We start from the raw sequence: 18673 nt of genomic DNA, 5'->3' as shown, positions 1-18673 counted from the left end.
TTCATAAATTCATTGTTTTTAATAACTGAGTAGTATTCCATTGTGTAAATGTACCACATTTTCTGTATCCATTCCTCTGTTGAGGGACATCTGGGTTATTTCCAGCTTTTGGCAATAAATAAGGCTTCTAAGAACATAGTAGAGCATGTGTTCAACTAAGAACATTTTAAGTTACCTACTTTTATTTATGATCAGTATTTTTCCTACATGATTAATAGTCTTGCTATAGATATTGTGAGTCAGTTGTAAGTCTCAACCTGCAGCATATGTACTCTGATACTTAAGTAGACACTAGAGGGATAAAAAGCTACTCTCTTAAAAATGGAAGTGAAATGAATGGGAGCAGGTTTGTCAGAGAATATAATGAATTATAGTTACTAAAAAAAGTTGGGGAATGCTGTTGTGCCACATAGTGACTGTAGTTAGAGTGTTATGGCCCTCAAAACTACTGAGTAAACTTTAAGTATTATTATCATAAAAATAAGAATGTTCAGTACACCTTATGTCTACTAGCTTTATTTGGATATATGACATAGGTCAGTGTTCCCAAAGGACTATTTCTGGAGAGCTTATCTCCTCGGTGATGGTAGAAACCTTAGGAGTAAGGGGTCAGTAGGAGCTCCTTGGTCTTTGGTTTTATATCCTTTAAGGTTTTTAGGACCTCAAATTTTATTCATTCCTGTCTGTTTCCTGTATCCCACAAAATATGCAGCTTTCATGCGTTCCAATCACGGTGCTCTGCAGTCACTGTCCAAGAGCAACAGGAGCAACAGCCAATGGGTAAAAGCTTCCAAAGCTGTAAGGGTTAGAGTCTAGGATAAACGTTTGCCTTTTGATGCTGGTTATCCCAGTTATTTTGCTATAGTAACAAAAAAAACTCAACAACATATATAGTGACACCACAATGGATATATATTTGAAATTTTCATGATGTTCATGATAAAAACACTTTTTATCACGAACGCACAATTCATTCTAAAAATATATTCAGCAAAACAAAAATAGTGATAAATTACTAACATTGCAGATTGTTTGTGGAACACAAGTGAAACAAAATTGAGGCAATAACAAATGTGGCCCCCTCAAGAAAAGAGCAGGCTCTGAGGGAAGGGAATGGCGAACAGACACAATGTAGTGACCCAAAGATGTATGTGCTGGGCCAAGATGCCATGGCAAGCTAGTGTCAGAGAAACAGCAAAAGGAGGTCACAGAAACAAGTCAGACCAGTTGATCTGCTGGGGTGCAACAGCTCCTTCTGGGAGGATTCATCCTTCATGATGTCCTCTAACGATGGCTGTTCATGGAGGAGTGGGTAAGTTTGGAATTTAAGTTTTATAACAGGCTACATTTAAAAAGCAGATGTTCTCTACAGGTTCTTTCTCCCCTTTGTTGTATATTTCAGCTAATGTCATCCCCGTTGGGTCCTGGAAGCCCCTTGCTTTCCTGGTCCTGGGACTTTCTGTTGGTTACCCCAGATCGCCATCCCCCATTGCTACACACCTCTGTTCAATTTCCTGACTCTCTGTACATCTCCCCCATCTCTTCCCACCCTATCCTGCTCCCTTTTTTTCCTTCCCCTCCTCTATTCCTCCCAAGTCCCTCCCCCCTCTACCTCCTGTGATGATTATTCCCTCTTCTAATTAGGACTGAAGCGTCCACACTTTGGTCTTCCTTCTTGAACTTCATATGATCTGTAAGTTGTACTGTGGGTATTCTGAGCTTTCTTTCCTTATCAGTGAGTATATGCCATGTTCTTTTGTGACTGGGTTACCTCACTCAGAATAGCATTTTCTAGCACAGCCACCAGTTGTGGGATGTGGCCACCCACCCTTCTCAAAAATTTTAATCCAGAATTATTCCTATCTAAAGGATATACAGGAACAAAGAGTCAAACAGAGACTGAAGAAAAGGCCATCCAGAGACTATGGGATTCATCCCATATACAGCCACCAAACCCAGTCACTATTGTGAATGCCAAGAAATGCTTGCTGACAGGAGCTTGATAAAGCTGTCTCCTGAGAGGTTCTGTCTGAGCCTGAAAAATACAGAGGCAGATGCTCCCAGTCAACTATTGTATTGAGAATGGGAACCCCAATGGAGGAGTTAGGGAAAAGACTGAAGAAGCTGAAGAGGTTTGCAACCCCATAGGAGGAACAACAATATCAATCAGCCAGACCTCCCAGAACTCCCACAGACTAAATCCCCAACCAAAGAATATACATGGAGGGACCGATGGCTCCAGCTGCGTATGTAGCAGAGGATGGCCTTATCTGGCATCAGTGAGATGGGAGGTCCTTGGTCCTATAAAGGCTTGATGCCCCAGCATAGGGGAATGCTTGGGCGGTGAGGCTGGAGTAGGTGGATGTGTAGGGGAGCACTCTCATAGAAGCAGGGAGTGTGTGTGATAGGGAGCTTGCGGAGGAGAAACAAGGAAAGGAATAACATTTGTAATGCAAATAAATAAAAATAACCAATAAATTGTTTTTGTTTTTGTTTTTTTAAAGCAGATGTTGCTTCCCCCTCTATGATAACTGTTGGCCTTCGGATTTGTCTTGCATTTTGGCACATAATTGAAATGGCAGGATAGCTTCAGAGCCATGTGAATTTCCCTTTTAAGCCACTTTCTAAAGAAAACAGCTTTTTGCTATTCATGCTCAAATCCAAAGTTTGTGGTAGGGAGGTATTTAAAAAAATACTCAGATACATTGTGACTCTGAGAGACCCTGGAGCCTATTAGAAGATTCACTGAGAGCTGTAGAAGGACATACTGACAATAATGATGGATGGATCCACAGCAGACTTCTACCAGATGTTCAAAAAAGATTTACAGCCAATCCTTAAATCATTTTAAAAAATGAATAAAAGAAAAGCATTCTCAAACTCCTTCTAAGAAGCCAGTATCACTCTAGTAGCAAAACCAAGTAAAGACACACAAAGAAAGAAAAATGCACATCAGTATCCCTGATGAATGTAGATTCAAAAGTGCTCCATAAAATACTTGCAAGCAAAATATAGATATACATCAAAAAGATTATCCACCATGACTATGTTGGCTTTATCTCTAAAATGCAGGCAGGATTCAACATACACTAGCCGATGAACATAATAAATCATATAAACAAAGTTAAAGGTAAAATTTACATGGTTATCTCAATAGGTGCAGAAAAGGCATTCGGCAAAAGCCAATATACCTTTATGTTAGAAGTCCGGGAGAAAGTAGAACTAAAGTGACTATACCTCAGCATAGCAAAAGCTATTAATGAGAAAATCAGAGCCAACATCATCCTAAACGAAAACACACGAAACAACCCTACTGAAATCAGAGAAGAACACACTAATGGTTATCCAATGACAAGATCTCAGTCCTGAAAACATACATACACGTAATAGCATATAAACTGAACAGGTGTGTGTGCGCGTCTCTCTCTCTCTCTCTCTCTCTCTCTCTCTGTGTGTGTGTGTGTGTGTGTGTGTTTAAAAGTGTTTTTTTTTCCTTATTGGGGTTCATGATGAGGTTTAAGAATAAAATTTTGATATTTTGACCTTATTTTATGTGAAACACTTATGGTAAATAAATAAATTATTTAACAAATATTTTACCCAAACTGATTTAATCTTTATTTAAAACTAAAAGAACAGAGATGTATAACCATCCAAATTTACTATTATGATTTCATGTAATACACTATAATTATCTGTAAACCTTAAAGTTTCTTTGTAGCTTTGCAAACAGAGATTTTTTTTTTTTAAATACTATTTTCCTGAAAACTTACAGATTTGTATCTTGTGTAGGTTTGGCTGAGATATAAACCATGAAAAACCAGTAACTGTTTTAAAAGAGGCACGAGAAGTAAAAGAATATAGTTATAAACTGCTTATATTGATATATAAAATATACTTACTTGAGTATATAACACATCAAAAGCACAGAAGTGCATCATGCTCCTGATTTCTGGAGTAAACATTCTACCATCTCACAGGAAGGTGATTATCTCATAGGAAAACTTGCACCCTGAAAAAATGTAATCATTTCTTAAAATCAATGTATACTCTCAAGCAATAGGGATTATCTTGTAAAGCCACAATTAAGACAATGATCAAACAGATATCTTTACCAGAACTTCATGATTTCTCATCTTTTGAAAATATTTTTTAAATTGAATTTGAAAGTTCATGTTGATACCTATGAAAAAGCATCTAGATCTCAGGCCATAGTCACCTCTACTTGTTTCTCCAAAGTGGCCACATTGATTAAATACTCCATCCTGTTAACTGAGGCTATTAAACATTGAAGAGAGACAATAGACTTCCCTTGGTCCAAATTACTTGCTTTTACCAACACATAGGAGGCAGGCTGTGAAGTGAAGAAAATATCAGGGACTACTTTAAAGAATTTAGGTGAAGAGGTACTTCAGAAGTGGTTATTCTCAATGGCCCCCTTCTAAGCACAACTCAGAAGATCTGCCAGACAAAGAATTCAAAAGAATGCTTGTAACTATGTTCCAAGAATTAAAAAAAAAAAAAAAAATTAAAGGAAAAAAAATAGAGCTGACTCAAATAAAATTGATCCAAGACATGAAAATTGAATTCAAAAAAGACAGAATTACTGAAATAAAGCTAATATGAAACTATGAAAGAAATGAAAAACTCATTAAGACAAGTAAAAACCCCAGTGGAATGTCTAACCAACAGAATAGATTGTGTGGAAAACAAAGATGTGTGGCTGTGAGAGAGTAGAGGAAACACTCAACCCTGGACCTATGCCTGTTCATTTCTTCTGTGGTTTTTGTTGTAATACTATCTATGCCCTCACTAGTCTACCCTTTTTCTTCTCTTGGCACCATCTGACAGTTGTCGTCTCGTGATGTTCCATATCTCCTCCAGGTTCTAATTCACCACCCTGATAAGACATCGTCACTAGTGCAAGAGTGACAAAAACATTATAGGAGAAAGCAAACACTCTCTGATTGGATTTAAGGCCCTCTCCAAAACATGAAACCCAGGCCTGGTACCATTCTCAGAACCAAAACCCAAACCAAAACCAAACAAAAAAACAAAAGCAAAACCAACCAAAGAAACAACCCATGCCTGGACTACTGGCCTTCACTTTGGGCCATATTTGAGATGAATTTTCAGTTGTTTGCTGCTGAACATGAACGAACTGCTAGCTGGCCTCACGATTCCAACACTCAATTGCTGCCTCTCATCTTTTACTAAAGGCACACTGGAATTGTTGGTATGTGTGCTACTGTATCTGGCTTTTGACATGAACTCAGGCTGTCAAAACTTATTCACTGAGCCATCTGCTCACACACCAATTTAGAATTCTTTTAGAAGCCCAGAACCCAGAGTTATATAGAATATGTATCTTTACATCGTAAAATGATCAGAGGCTAAATTCTGCAGGTCAGCCGCTAACTAAGCTGACTCAGAAAACATCCTCAGATCCATCATTCCACAATAAGAAAACCCAAAGTAGATTGACTACAGACACAGTCAGTGTCTCCTTAGACCCAAACCTGGATCATTTCTAATAAAAATTCATTGGACTATAATTCTGTTATACAAACAAAAAACAAGACAAGCAAGATGAAGTCACAGGAAAATTTCAGGGTTATTAGAAAAGTCATACCTCTGACATTTTGATGTTTTTAAAAGGCTTAAAAAGCAGAACTTTTAACTTGTTTTGTGAATGTAATAGAGACTGAAGTGATAGGCTTCCTTCAAAAAGAGAAATCAGGACAAGAAGTAGATTGCTTTGTTGATCTACAATACAAGACAGAACATTTTGAAAGTGTTAGAGAATGAAAACTAAAACAGAATACAATGCAAACATTTTGCTCTGTGGTCGGCTGGGTGACTTTCTCACCTCTCAGCTGCCTTGCATTCTTGTAGATATCCCCTGTCTTGTAAAGGAAAGATGAGACAGTGAGAAATCCTTCAGTTCTGATCAATGAGTGAGTCAGAGGGAAAGGGGGGGGGCTGGTAGCTGGTATTCTGCCTTATCCGAAATCATCAAGGAGAGTTACTGCCAGTTAAGTCACTCGAAGTGATACCTCTCCGTCTCCAGAGGACACTCACTCACTGGTCCATAGCAACTAGGGGACTACACTGTTTGTGTTAATATCTGCCACTTTGGTCCAATCTCTTCCTTAAAGACAGTGTAACATACAGTTAGATGGCATCTCAAACAACCCAAAGAATTTCACTCTCTCAGCCCTCTCTGTGATAACACTAAAATTTAAATAGGGAGGGGTTTACTCTTTAAATGGAAATGTGAAATGTTCTCCAGAGGAACTATTTTTGAGGTCCTAGATGCATCCTTTTCTCTATATGTATGTTCTGAATGTAATTCACCTCTCTTTGCCACACCCCCAAACAAGGAACTTGATTCTCTGAGCTAAAAACTCCACTGTAATAGGCAAAATAATAGGAGCAAACTCTATAGAAGTTGAGCTAGCTGTGTCAAACCATTAGCAGGAAGCAAAGGAAGGCACTAATCCTGTAGATGATGACCAGTCTCAGGTCTGTGCAGAGCCTGGACTAGTCCTTTCAATACTCCTGTTCTGTCAGAATGGGAATAAATGGGCTACTACATGGTGCCACTTCTTCCAAGATTTCACAGCCCAGCAACAAAACTGCTGCCCCTTGTTTTCTGGTACCTGGGATTCATATTACATTTTGTCACCTGTCTTTTTTAAAGCTATTTGCTTTACCAAAGGTCATCTCTTCCTGATTTTCCCAGCATGCTTCACTTTCTCTTCGTCAAGGAAAGACAGGAGTACAAGACTTTGTCCGGACTTGATTTCTCTTCCATTTCAGTTATCCTAACAAACTGTGGGGATGACTGGCTTCTTTGTTCAGGCACCAAAGAAAATCTGTAACAAAGAATTCCATTCACCTGTGTCCAACTGTAGCAGAAAAGGCTGCAGTCTCAAAACATAAACAGCTTTTCCAGAACAGAATTCATTATTCAGGGAATAACTTATCTGAAGAGGAAAGAACGTTGTTCCCTGATAGAGCTAAGGCTTCAAAAAGTTATCCATTAACAAAATAACCATTGAGAAGATTCTACTTTTTCTGGATAGCACGGACAGTGAGAGTCCAGCACCCCTAGAGCTTCAGTACCTCCTTGGGAACTAGGAAGCTTTCGGGAGAAACCAGAACTGAGCTGGCTTTCTTGACTGAGCTTTTCAACAAGTCCCTATCCTTAGTTCTCCGTTCTTTGTCTGTCATCGGTTTGCTTGCTTAGTTTTTTTGTTTGAGAGAAGGTTCCACTGTATATAGTCCAGGCTGCCCTCAAACTTGCCACCCTCCTGCTTTGGCATCCTGAGAACTGGGATCACAAGTGTGTGCCAACATACCCAGCTACAAGGAGCTGCATCTGTGCCTAAGAGTTCTGATAAGGCTTTGGAGTTTTGATTCAGTTTTGTGTAAACCATGTAAACCCCAGCAGCCGCAATGTTTTAATATTCTCAGTGACTAGTTCTCATCTCCTGACCAGGCTTAATATTCTTCCAGCACCACTGATGGGAGCACAGACCTAACCACTTGCTGATTAGCCTCTCCTGTGATCTTGTGGCTCCTCACTCCGTTATTGCAGCAGAGACAGGAAGCAGAGACAGGAAGCATACCCCTCCTTTATTCCTAACAGTGAGAAGTGACTCTGTCTTGTTCAATGTACTAGAAGGCCCTTTTTTTTTTTTTTTTTTTTTTTTTTTTGGTTTTTCAAGAAAAGGTTTCTCTGTATAGCCCTGGCTGTCCCAGAACTCCTCTGTAGACCAGGCTGGCCTCGAACTCAGAAATCCACCTGCCTCTGCCTCCCGAGTGCTGGGATTAAAGGCGTGCGCCACCACGGCCGGCTCTAGAAGGCCCTCTTGAAGTCTCAGACTATGTTCTTTGTTGATGGATACCATCTCAAAACTAAAGGTGGAAATCATCAAGCAAAATACTCCAACAAAACCTGTGGCTCTTCTTTAGAGTGAGGTCCTTCACCTGAAGTGAAATGTGCCCATTCTCAAGACCTGCTACACTTAATTGCACTTTGTCTGCCATTTAAAATCCAGAGAGCAAACACATAAACTGGTGAAAGGTCTGGTTGGAGTTGATCCATAACTTGCAATGCTCTTTAAACAAAGGAATCCCCTTCCTATGCTGGACACCCAGTGGAGCATGGGGAGCCTGAAAGGAAGCTTTGAGATGGAGCACCCTTGCTAGAGAGACAGAAAGGAGAGGAAGTGCTTGGGTGATCCTCACACCACATGTGCTTCCTCCCTTTCAGTGTAGGCTCATTCCTCACAGTACCAATCTCTGGGAGGAGTCTAAATATTGATGTGTAGCCTCTTCTTATGAAAGGAAAATCAGAAGAAATCTGGCTACGTCTATTACTTGGTAAGGTTTGTAGCTGTCAAGCTGACTGTTTGGTAACACCAGATGATTTGTGTGTGTGTGTGTGTGTGTGTGTGTGTGTGTGTGATGTTCACTATGCTTTCAACAGCATAGTTACTGACTTGTAACAGACAACTTGGTTAATTTCTGAAATTAGCACTGTTGTGTAAACATTAGGAGGAAAAAAGGTCACTTTGAGGTCTTATGTCCTGTCTCAAAAGTCAGTTGAGAAAAAGTGTAAGATGGGTATGGTCAAGGTCCAAGGATCCAAGCCTCCAGGGCCCTTGTAACACCTTTATGTGGAATTTATCCAGCTTTTACTCTCTATGGGATCTTTTATTTTTTATTTTAGTTATTGAATGTTTATTTTATGATGGCTGGGATTCTTATTTACTGAAAGGCTTACTTAACTATTGGATTTTTGTCCTTAAAACCTGGGTCACTCTTACTTCCAAATCAGGTGATTAAAACATATACTTTATATTTTGCAGTAAAGTCTGCAAGGTGCTACCATCTCCTGAAAACAACTGTCCTGTCCTTATCACACATTGTCTTGGGGAAGACATTAAGGGTCAAGAACATTCATAAATTAAAATTATCAGAATATTCGGAGCCCTTGATATTCCTTAGACAAAGATAATTCCATTTGAAATTGTGGATAAACAGTCTACTCAATTAGAGACATTGGCCATTACCCCAAGAATGGATGTCTGGAAGACCCACACATCTAGAAAGTTCATGTTCAATATCATATCCAGACTTATTATATACAGACATGAAAAAAGTATCATAAAGAACTCACTCTATATTCGGTGCTTCGCCACACCATATTCTATCTTCATGATATTCAACTATAAATTTTCATCCACTATACAGGAGACATCAAAGGAAAGCTGCTCTAGAAATTCATAGAAAGATTTGCTGGGTACAAACTTCAGAAGCAAATCAGAGAAATACCCAGGAGTCAACTATGGGTTCACATTGTTTTAGACGGTGAAGAAATCCAGAATCTATCACCAAGAGAATGCAGAGACTTCAAACTCAGAGCTGTCAGATCCTCAAGAGCACACTATCTCTGAAAGCAGTTGATCTTTAGGTATAGTTTGGCTGACCCATACCTAAAGAGAGTTGTTGATGGATGGTGGAGAGCTTCTGTCTATGATACTAAAGAGAGACCCATGACTAAGTCTTAGATCTTTTGAAATCTTCTGTAATCATTCTTACTGAATTTTTGTTCACCTTTGTCATCAACTATCCACACTCACCTTTTTTCTTTTATCTCCCCATAATGCTATGTTAGATCACAACAGACTCATGAGGATGTCGGCTCTTTCCACTTCTATTCATATAGGGACTTGAGTCTTACCTAGAGCAATACAACAAGAGAAAGAAACAAAAGGCACAGAAATAAGCAAATAAGTACGAGTATTCTTAGCTGGAGATCATGTTGTTCTAAATAGAAGATACCTCAATGATTCTACCAAAGAAGTCTTAGGGCTGATAAACACATTAGGAAAGTGGAAGAATACAAAACTAACACACAAAAATCAGGAGTTGTTCTACATTCTAATAACATAGTAAAACACAAATGTGGGAAGCAATTTCATTTATAATAGCTACAAACAACAAAATCCTGGGAATAAACCTAACCAATGAAACAGAAGACCTCTACAGACAAACTGGAAGGCAGGCCCTGAAGGGAAAAAGTGAAGAAGACATTAGAAAAATCAAAAACCTTCCATGCTCATGAGTTAGAAGAATTAATCTTGTGTAGATGGTCATGCTGCCAAAAGCAATGTAAAGATTTGAAGCAATTCTAATCAAATGTCTATAGAGGCATGAAAGACCAAGGGTAGCCAAAGCAACCATGAGCAAAACAATAGCTGTGGGACGAGTCAGCAAATAACTTCAAATGTTACTACAGAGCTGTAGTAGTAATAGCAATAGCATGGTACTGGAGTAAAAACAGACACATAGATCAATGGAATAGATTTGAGGATCCTGGTATATGCCCACGTAAGTGGAATTGCATGATTTTTTACAAAGAAGCCAATAGTATACATTAAAGACAGCATCTTTAACAAATGTTGCTGAGGAAACTAGATTTCAGCATTCATAAGGAATGAAACTAGAATCTTATTTCTCCCACTGCACAAAAACCAACTCAAACAAATCAAGGTCTTCAACTAATACTGAAATTTCTAGAGGAAAAAGTAGGGAGTTCACTTCAACTTACAGGAAACTGAAGCAGGTTAATATGAAGCCCACAGAGTGAGAAAAAAATATTTACCAGCTGCCCATTTGGCATAGAATTAATGTCTAGAATACACACACACACGCACATGCACACGTACACAGGTACATACATACCAAAAAAAAAAAAAAGAAAAACTCAAAAACTAAATATTGAGACAATAACTTGATTTTAAAAAAAGGGGCTACAAAATGCAAGTGGCTCTAGAATAAGTTGGAAAGAGACAGTGGTGAATAGGTGTGATTACTATAGGCGTGTATGGATGCATAGAACTCATAAAGAATTAAAAATATTACTAAAAATAAATAGCCTACAGAACTAAACAGAAAATTCACAAAAGAAGAAATACAAATTGCTAGTGAATGCTTGAAATGGTGCTTAAAATCCTTAGGCATAAGGAAATTCAGATTAAAACTATTTAACAATTCTATTTTGATCCAATCAGAATGGCTGCCATCAGACATACAAATGCTGGTATGGATGTAGTGAAAGGAAAACTCTTATATCTGTCATATGCCCCAGCTAATAGCTCTACCAAATGCACTTTATGCCTTACTAAAGAGATTTGCATATCTTGTTTCTCATGGCTCAATTCACAACAGTTAGGAAATACAATCAACCTGGAAACTCAAAACATTAATAGGGAAGAGAAATCAGATATGTATATGTAATTTTTCCTCAGCTGTGAGGAAAAATGAAGTCATGAGATATACAGGTAAACGGGTGACACAGAAAATTGCACTTAGTGAAGTAGTGAGGTACCTAAGACCCCGAAAGCCAAAGGTGGCATACTTTCCCTCATGTGTGGGTCTTAGCTTCAAACCTTGTGTTTATTATTATTAAGTAGAAGCCAGGTAAGAAGTAAAGGAGAGAAGGCATTTTAAGTGATGATGGATGTAGATTATAACATAAGTATAGAGGTAGGGTAACGGGCCTGGAAACACTTATGCAAGGAGAGGTAAGGGAGTGGAATGAAAAGCGAGGAGTTTGGGGTTGCACTACCCTAAAGAAAAGCATATGAAGAGCCACATGCAAACCTACTATATCATGGAACAATTAAAACACGTATATGTGAAGTTTAAATCCTAAAGTAACAACAAAAAACAGGCAAAGAAGCTTTCTATAACAAAGCAGGGTCTGACTTAATGACTGTCTTAGTCAAGGTTTCTATTCCTGCATAAACATGACCAAGAAGCAAGTTGGGGACGAAAGGGTTTATTCAGCTTACACCTCCAAATTGCTGTTCATCACTAAAGGAAGTCAGGACTGGAACTCAAGCAGGTCAGGAAGCAGGAACTGATGCAGAGGCCACGGAGGGATGTTTTTTACTTCCCCTGGCTCTAACTAACTGAGAAAATGCCTTACAGCTGGACCTCATGGAGGCATTTTCTCAACTGAAGCTCCTTCCTCTGTGATAACTCCAGCCTGTGCCAAGTTGACACAAAACCAGTCAGTACAACGACCCTGATAGTCAGTAGATGACAGACAAGCAAACACACAGAGGCTTGGAAGGAGCATCAGCATCTCCAGACACCCAGAGAAGCAGCAGCTAACACTGCCTCCCTTTGAGATGGAGCAGAGGCTGCCCAGGGCTGATGTGGCGTTTATGAGATTCAAAACAAACCCCAAAGCACTCATTTGTAATTTTACAAGTCCTGGGTGGGTAAAAGCGGAGGACCGTACAAGCCATTTCGGGTCAGACTTTCCCATGTAAAAGCCACTGGGGTTTCTTTGGATAATTTCTTGACCTGGGTTTGTGAAAGGTGAGAAACTGTGAGTGAAGTCGGGAATATGGAGGCCATGTTATTTATATTCACAAAGAAGAGTTTCAGTAAACAGAACCTCAAACAAAGGATTCTTTAAAGATTCACGTTTACCATGTCAACATCCATTTCCTTTGTACTTTAGTGTGAGATAGGAAAATAAACCCAAACACTGCACAGTGCTCCTGAGACACCTCTTCTCACTGAAACATAACCTTGGAAAGCACTTACACATGCTCACTTTTCATAGTGGGAAAATTCCCCAATCCTAAAAGAAGCAGACAGTCATTCATCCACTCATTTTAATTCCTGAATATATCATTCCGATTTTCACCCTGAACTTGGTACCACACTGAAAACTCGTGTGGACAATCTTCCATTGAATCAATGTTTAATATTTGTACAGTGAATGTGCATGTCATCATCTGTTTACAAGGTGGAATTATGTAATAATGTAATTGACTGTCATAAAATCATGGAGCTGGACATGCATCCGTCCAATGGCATACAAAACCCTCGCTCTCCTGACATATGGTCACTCGGTATTGGCGTAAGCACCTCCAGTTACAGGAAACAAGTTTCACAATATAAACAGAAAAAGGCTCATGGCATTGATCTTGTGTCTTAATAGGCAAACCCAGTTATGTTTTATATTGATCTACTGCTTGTGGTAGAAACAGCTCTTTGAGTTGGAAATTACCTTCATTGTTTACCACCATCTTCAATCATATTTCAGAGCAGAAAGAACATGTTGGGGGTATCTGGAAAAAGATCCTGAATAATTATAAAACACTACTACCAAGGAACACAGCAACAAATTGGAACAACCCTGGAGTTTTGCTGCTCCAAGCAGCTCCACCTTAGGAATGTTCAGATCTTCTTTCTGTAGCATGATCATCAACATCTACCACCACACCTGCTTCTGTGGTTTAGTTCTAATGAAACTGGAAACTTAAAAGAATCCACCAGTCCCTGGCTATCTGTTGGTTCAATAGTGAATACTAAAAGACACCTATGAGTTAGGAGAAAAAAAAGAGGTGGTACCTGTATGTCAATATGTGTATCTACAGCCTCCACTGTGACCTGTGCAAACTGTAAGCAACTCCAGTGCTTGATAAAGGGCACACCTGTGGCCACAGGCTCCTTACCTGTTCCTAGGTTCCTGTTTCTTCTTCAAACCTAGACTGGCTCTGTCATGTGACCGAAGATAGGTGACCTGTGATTCCACCTATTCTCAGTCTTCTGAATAAACTCAGAGTGCCCTTAGAAGTACCTGAAGTTTCAGACCTATGACCATCCCCAGACAGCAACTGTGAACTTATCTCCACACATGAGTCAGCTAGTCCAGTCAGGATCACCCCACTAACCCGCACACAAGTCAGCAGCGATCATTTCCAGCATGGATCTCCCAGTCTCACTTAGCAGATCTAAAAATCATCTAAGCCAGGGAATACCAAGATTCAAAGACTCAAACTTCAAAAGCCCCCAGTGTGGGTGGATGAGCAACTAACTCCAAAGTCTCAGCAAGGGAAGCAACTCCAGATATACAAGGACCACGGTGAAACAGAAGGAATACGAAAAACTGAGACAATATCAAGAAATTATCCATTCCAAAGTAACGGTCCCCAATCAGAGCAACCGAGATGAACCTACAAAGAATTCAAAGAACAATTCTAAACAAGTTCAAAGATTTTAGAGAAAATATGAGTAGATTCCATAGTGAATTTAAGAATGATAGGAATAGGCTTGTTAGTGGATTCCAAGAGAACACAATAATCTCAAGTCAATTCAGGAAACATTAGAATTCAACAAAGTAGTAGGAATGCTGAAGAGAAATGAAACAGAAATTAAACTTGGAATAGAAATTTCAGCTATGCAAATAGAGAAGCTCAGTAGAAAGCTTTGCTAAGAGGCGGGTCATGAGGTAGACAAACATCAGCGCTTCAGGACAAGGTCAAGAGACTGAGTTATTCAATCAAACAAACAAACTCAAAAACTAAGTGTAAGGTCTTTGGGACATCATAACGAGATAGAATTTATGAACTGAATTACAGGCATAAAAGAAGGAAAATTTGTCTCAATACCAAAGAAATTATTTCCAATATAATCAGATAAGAAATGTTCCCAAGTTTAGAGAAAGAGATGCCCACCCAGGTAAAAGAGACATATATAACATTGAGTAGACTGGAAGAGGAAAGAAACTCCCTGTGTCCTGTGAGTCAGAACAATAAACACACAGACCAAAGAAAGACTACCGAAGGCTGCAAGACAATAGCAACAAACTAAGTAGAAAAGCAGGCCACAAAAATAACATTCGAGCTTTCAACAAAAACTCTAAAAGTCAGAGGGCTTGGGAAGACATATTTACATATTTTAAGTTTTAAAAGAGCACACTCAGCAGTGCAGACAACTCTACCCAGCAGAAGAACCTCTCTAAATTAAAGGAGAAATAAAAGCTTTCTGTGGTAAAATATAGGCAAACAGAATTCATGGCCACTAAAATAGCTCTCAGTGGGTACTGGAAGCAGCACTGTAGATGGAGAAGACAAATACACCCACGTATGATGGGAAGACCAACATTTTACTAAATAAAGGAAACCTAAGAAGACAATAAATACAGAAAATGGCAGGAATTGGAACAAACATTTCAAGATGGATACAAGTTAATGGTCTTAATTGTCCAACTAGAAAACACAGAAATAAATCTCACTATCAAAGACAGACACTACAGAAGATGAAGTAGTGAGCAAAGATATTACAAGAAGCTAGAAGCTGGAAGCAAACAGGTCTTTCTGTTCTAATATCTGACAAAACAGGCGCAAACTGGAATTAGTCAGAAGAAATAAAGGAGGCCACTTTATACTAATTAAAGAAACAATTCATGAAAAGAAAATTACAAGGCTAAACACATATACACAAAACACACACACTGCCAATATTATAAAATAAATATTATTGGATATAAAGTCATAGACTGATCATAACACAGTAGCAGATTGTCCAGACAGACAACAACAACAAAAAAAGAAAGAAAGAAAGAAAGAAAGAAAAGAAAAGAAAAGAAAAGAAAAGAAAAGAAAAGAAAAGAAAAGAAGAAGAAATAGAAACAGAGAAACATTGATGTCAAAAGACATTATACTCAAATGGACCTAATAGACAGTTATAGGACATTGTGCTTGAATACTCCAAAATGAGCATTCTTCTCAGAGGTTCATGAGACTACCTTTAAAATAGATGACATATTAGCATACAAAGAAAGTCTTAACAAATACAGGCAATATTAACTAACTTCTGTCACATCAATCATATTATAGCTGGAAATCAACATCAAGAAAAACAAAGCAAAAACAAAATGAAAGCACATGAACTCATGGAGATTAAACAACATAGCATAGAGTGATGACTGTGTCATTGAAGAAAATAATAACATAAAAAATGGATATGAATGAAAAATCTAAACAAAGTATACCAAATACTATCAGATATAATTCTTAGAGTGGGACTTATCTTTGAGTGCGTGCCTATGATAAAACATACCAGAGTAATCTCAAATAAATAAATTATTGATGTATATAAAGGTCTTAGATAAATACAAACAAACCAAACCACAAAATAGTAGATGGAAAAAAATAATAAAGAATGAGGCAGAAATCAATGGAATAAAAGTGGGGGGAAAAGTAAGAAGAATCACTAAAACCAAACTTGGTTCTTTGAAATGCTAAATAAGATTGACAAACTTTTCCCTAAAAGCAAAAAAAAAAAAAAAAAAAAAAAAGCAATAATGGTATACTACCTAAAATAAAATTACAATGGGAAAAAACATTATAACAGATACCAGAGAACTTCAGAAAACCCTACGAATGTAGCTCAAACCCTATATAACAAAATTGGAAAAATTGGAAAATCCACAAGAAATGAATTAGCTTCTAGATGGCATAACAAAGTAAGGTGAATTATTTAAATTTAAATAATCCTATAACACGCAAAGTGATTATAGCAATAATATAATTCTCCCCTGGGTCTGAATGAGTGAGTATTCAATGGGTAAGAGCGCTTGCTGTTTCTCCAGCCCACCCAAGCCACTATACAAATCAGTGTCCAAGTTTCTCAAAAAGCTAAAGCTGTAACTGCAGTACGACTTAGCTGTACCACTCCTGGGCATATGCTCAAGGACTCCCTACGACGGAGTTATCTGACCATGGATGGTGCTACTCTTCACAACAGCTAGGGAATGGAGTCAGCCTAGGCTTCCATCACACAACAAACTGACAAAATTTGGTCCTGACACTGTAGGATTCCATTCAGCAGAAAAGGAAAAGGGAAACTGAATTTTACTGGAAAATGGGTGATACTACAAAATAGTAAATGAAATGAGGTAACCCAAGATCATACATGAATCTAAACCTTAAAATGTATGTTTCTGTGTTTAAGTTAGAGTGTGTATAGATACCAAGAGGCAAAAAGACCAATGGGGTATTATACGATGTGGGGGGAAACTTTTGGGGGGATAGTAAAAATACATGTCATATGAATGTAGAAGGGAAGTAATTGGGATGGAAATTCTTAATGGGGGGAATAAGATAAAAACAGGGTTGGGGAGAAGATCTACCAAAACTTAGAACACATGAAAATAATCAACACAGGAGTCTACTACTTTATCAGCTAGCAAAAGAAAAAGAAAACAACATTAATAAAAGAATTTTAATTTTAATATAGTATCTTGCATAGATGGGCATCGCCGTTCCCAGGTGCCATGGTTTTGTTTTGGTTTGAATGTTTTGTTATATGTTTTCAGTGACTATCTCTGTCCTAGATGTGGGATACTTCCCTATGAGTTATTGGCCATAGAGGCTCCAGAAATTGGAAAAACAGCATAGGTTATTGCCATTTGTCATGATTTAAATGAGAGTTTTCCCGTGTAAGCTCCAGGATTAGAATCCCTAGTTCCCAGTTGGTTTCACTCTTTGGAGAAGTTTAAAAGTTATGACCTTGCTGGAAGAAATATATCACTGGGGGCAGGCTTTGAGAGCTTAAAGTCCCTCAACACTTGCAATCTGCTCTCTATTCCCTCTCTGTATTCAACATCTCAGCTTCCTGTTCTAGCTCTCACACCTGCTTGCTGCCATGCCTCCCCTGAGATTGACTATAATCCCTAAGAAACTGTAAGCTTTGGTCATGGTACATTTTCACAATAAAAGAAAACAAACTATAGTGCTAATGTTCTTGGTTGTTTGACAGAACTAGCTAGTGAGATCCTATTGCTGAAGACACCATACACTGTGTATACAACCCCCAAACACAAGCTGAATTGAAGTAGAGGCTTCCTCCTTACTGTTTAAGGTTCATGGTGCCAGAAGACAACAGTAGGCTGCTGGGGAAGAAAAGTTTTTTAAAGGGTTGTCCCCAGGTTTGCATGCCACATAGCAAGCTGTAAGGAAAGATGTGTCCACTGATGGAAAACTGACATGAGTCTTTCAGAGATAACCAACAGCTTTGTGAATGAATTTAAGGCCTACTTCATGGGAAGGTATTCATGCCCGATGCTATAAACCCAGTCAAAAGTCTGTCTGGGGAGCTCATAGTGGTAGGGTAAAATTGACTATAATATTATGCTAAATTATTGTGCTAATTTAGTCAATGACTAATGTGTAAGTTTACACCCATAGAGTAGTACCATTCTGAGATTCATCAGAGATTTTATTGTTCGGAAGGTGACATTTAATTCAGAGTCTCTTTACTGCTCAAAATGCTGAGAATAAATGATTGCTGAATCCACAGCCCTAAGTGGGACATCTAAATCACCCCTTCCAAAGTTAGGAAATATCACAAAAATGGGGACAGAAATACTGTAAGAGCCAAAAGATAGAAAGGGATGCTGCAAAAAGCTGTCTCCTAATACTGTAATCCTGAAAACATTACAGCTCTGACAACTTGCACAGGACACACACACACACATACACACACACACACACACACACACACACACAAACGCATGCACACAAAGACACATACATAGACACACATAAGAACACATATATTTGCACATACACAAACGTACATATTCAAACACATATACACATACACAAACACACACCAGTTTGAGAGCGGCTACTGGGAAGAAGGATCATTAGAAGTAGGAAAGGGATAAGAGATACTTATGCTGTATCCAACAGAATACCTTGTATGCACATATAAAACCAACAGAAAGGGTTTTTTATTAGATATTTTCTTCATTTACATTTCAAATACTATCCCGAAAGTCCCCTAT

The sequence above is a fragment of the Mus pahari genome, chromosome 13, assembly GCF_900095145.1.
Source record: "Mus pahari chromosome 13, PAHARI_EIJ_v1.1, whole genome shotgun sequence".
Taxonomy (NCBI): Eukaryota; Metazoa; Chordata; class Mammalia; order Rodentia; family Muridae; genus Mus; species Mus pahari.
This window is presented reverse-complemented; position numbering follows the sequence as displayed.